This window comes from Vicia villosa, linkage group LG4 (genome assembly GCF_029867415.1).
Source record: "Vicia villosa cultivar HV-30 ecotype Madison, WI linkage group LG4, Vvil1.0, whole genome shotgun sequence".
NCBI classification, from domain to species: Eukaryota; Viridiplantae; Streptophyta; class Magnoliopsida; order Fabales; family Fabaceae; genus Vicia; species Vicia villosa.
This window is the reverse complement of record NC_081183.1, coordinates 167834477-167837814: the sequence shown is the minus strand read 5'-3', so window position 1 is coordinate 167837814 and position 3338 is coordinate 167834477. Positions and strand designations below refer to the sequence as shown.

The 3338-nt window shown below is 28.0% G+C and overlaps 1 long non-coding RNA gene across 2 annotated transcripts; it reads right to left on the bottom strand.

Annotated features, from left to right (window-relative positions):
* Window positions 1–759: 759 nt before the first annotated feature.
* On the bottom strand, window positions 760–3030 carry LOC131600202 (uncharacterized). 2 transcript variants are annotated; one of them, XR_009283056.1, is made up of 6 exons: window positions 2751–3030; window positions 2536–2639; window positions 2328–2372; window positions 2062–2106; window positions 1485–1573; window positions 760–925 (listed from the first exon to the last, which is right to left on the bottom strand). It is a non-coding gene; the product is annotated as an uncharacterized LOC131600202 (long non-coding RNA). The 2 variants fall into 2 exon arrangements; XR_009283055.1 differs by lacking the exons at window positions 2536–2639; window positions 2751–3030 and having other exon boundaries at window positions 2328–2475.
* Window positions 3031–3338: the final 308 nt, after the last annotated feature.

The window sequence follows — 3338 nt, the reverse complement described above, 5'->3', positions numbered from 1 at the left end:
TCAAAATATGTCAAATAATATATATTGAATTACTTTTTATTTTAAGCTACAAATATCCTATATTCTACTTCTCACTAATTCGTTTTTAAATGAAAATGATTAAACAATAATTATGAAAATAAATAAATTTTAATAAATAACACATATTTTTATTGTATTTAGATCCCAAAACAATTATTTTTATAAGTTGGACACTTATAAATAATGAAATTGCAGTCATTGTAGCCATTGACACCGCGTACTGTTTGTTATCATTAACATAAATCAGTAAGTAGTCATTGTAGCCATTGACACCGCGTACTGTTTGTTATCATTAACATAAATCAGTAAGTGTTCCAGAATGAATGACAGATTCACGACGAGAGGATACAGGTCACAATGAGTAGATGTAAGGTTACATCACACCCCTATTATTTTTAAAAAATAACATATTTAAACGTAATGAATAAACTTAAAATAGTACATAATATATATGTTACGATGTTAACTTTATTTTGCCAACAGTTTTACATTGCAACTTAGATATATGTAAATATATACATAGAGATCAACAATTAATACTTTTAATTCGCAATTATAAGAATATCCAATACAGGGAGTATATTTTGTGTTAACATTTGCCTTCTGCTACTGTCATTAATCGTATATATTATTTGTATTAATTTGTTTTTATTTTAGTCTACATTCTAACGAAAAATTGCACAAAATATTACTATTAAAATTAAATTGATAATATGTACTATTATTTAGTTTGTCGATCATAGTATATTACATTATTTATTTGGTAAATAAAATAGTACTTGAATCTTTACATAGAATTGATGAATACACAATTTAATAAGCAATATATTTCGTCTATGTAAACTTGAGTGACCCTGTCCTAAACATTTGTAAAAGCTTCTATGAACTTGATCCATTTTACTCCCTGTCAAAGTTAATGCAACATAATATTAAGAATTCCAGACCAAAAAAATAAAGAAACAACAAACATTTGATAATCAATAACAAAAAATATTTTTCATACTAAACCTCTCAAGTAAGCCTAAATACTGCCCAAAACAATAACAAAAAATATATAAAAACTAATACATTAAAAGGTTAAACCAAAAGGGTTAAAAAAACTGTCGTTCAAAACTCGAGTAAATCAAAGCATCAAGTCTTAAGATCCATATCATAAGTGAGGTTTTGCTAGAAAATCAGTATTCAAATGAAAGTTATGGAATCAATATTGCCCCAAAACTGCCCTATGGCTGAAAAGAAAAAATCGCCAGTATTCAACCACTATTTCATATCACGACTAAAAGTATTTTTGTTGATATAGAATTATAGATACAACATCAGATACAACATCATATTCACATCATATCAATGTACATTTTAAAATAGGAAACATGATTGTGTTAGAGATGGATACCCGAAGTACATTTTCAAACAGGAAATATGAAGCTCAAATGCGACGTCATTTAAAAGAATATTGTACACACCTAAAATGAATTTCCCTTGATTCATAAGAAAACATCGTGAGATTTGCAACCAGAAGCCACATTTATGCATTGATATCAAGACTTGATCCCTGCCGAATATAGAATAAATACAAATATAGTTAATATATTGCAGACAAATCATGAGAAATTAAGCAAACAAATAAGATATTTTCCAAGAAACAACTTATACATAGGAGAATTTGATATTATTCAAATTATCGTGTTCATCAATATGTCTTTTAAAGAGATATTTTTTAATTAAAATAAAATATTACCAATAGTAAACCCTTAGGAAAAACATAAAAAAATTCCAAAATTGAGAAAAGAAATCAAATAACAGAGGAGAAATTATAAATTTTCATGATTTGAAGAAGTGAGAAGAAGAAATAAGGTGAGTTTTTAAAAGTTATAGTAAACCCTTAGGAATAACATTAAAAAAAATCCAAAATTGAGAAAAGAAATCAAATAACAGAGGAGAATTTACCAATTTTCATGATTTGAAGAAGTGAGAAGAAGAAATAAGGTGAGTTTTTAAAGGTTGGCAGAAGAAGATGAAAAGGGGGAAAATGAGGCTTACCATATTACCTGGTTGATTGTTGAGAAGATTTCTTTCATAAATTACCTACAACACATGAAAATAAAATTTAAAAAATCAGAACCCTAATTCATATTCTCACAAATTCCAACCTTTCTTACATGGTAAAAAAATTCAAAATTGAGAAAAGAATCAAATAACATAGGGGAATTTACCAATTTTCTTGATTTGAAGAAGTGAGAAGAAGAAATAAGCCGAGTTTTTAAAGGTTAGGCGAAGAAGATGAAAAGGGGCGAAATGAGACTTACCACATTACCTGGTTGATTGTTGAGAAGATTTCTTTCATAAATTACCTACAAAACATGAAAATAAAATTTCAAAAAAAACAGAAACATAATTCCTATTCTCACAAATTCCAACCTTTCATCCCATAATCTTGTAATCTTATGCAACAAAAAAAATTGATCTTTCATAAAGGATAAAACTCATATCTGAAAAGAAAAATATAAATCATACAAAAACCCAGATTTGGATTTATACGAAATAGAAAAGGGAGTAAGATCTCTTCATCATCACTCTGTATCAACAAAAAACCCAAGATCTGAAGAATAAGAACATATCTGAAACGAAAACCATAAAAATAATGTTAGTGATGTTGAATAAATAAAAGATGAAACAGTTAAAAGCAAAAACCATAAAAATTTGTATCTTATACTTTTAAAGATCTTAACTTTTACAAATCTTAATGTGAATCATTGAAACATTTTGTTGTGTTGACGACAATAAGACATAAACAAAAGATGAGACACAGTGACGACAGTGATGGTGACAGTGGCGCCGTCTACATGAAATTTGGAAGTGGTAAGAAAGGAGATTAGAGTTTAGGGAAGGAGATTTGAGAAGAAAATGAGAAATCACAGAAAAGAGAATTGGAATGGAGGAGAGAGAAAGAGTGAGAAAAAAAGAAGATTTAGAATAATGAAGAGGGTTGGTGGAGAGAGAAGGAGGAGATGAAGGGTTAACAGCAAAAGAAAGATTGATTTACGTTTGCAATGACCAAAGAAAATGAAAGATTTTAATAATAATAAAATAGAAAATTGAAAGAAAGTCTTGCAGACATCCACGTGGAGGCTTGGTTGATCAGCAGGGCATATTGGGGATTTCCAGAACTATTTCTTTTCTTATATTGTAGATTTATAACTGTAAGAATACAATATTAATAATGACTATGTCTATGGTAAACAAACAAAGTCTTTAAGTTATTATAATGTTCTCTGGCTCAATGTATTTGTAGTTTTTCTTATCTTAATTCGGCCTTA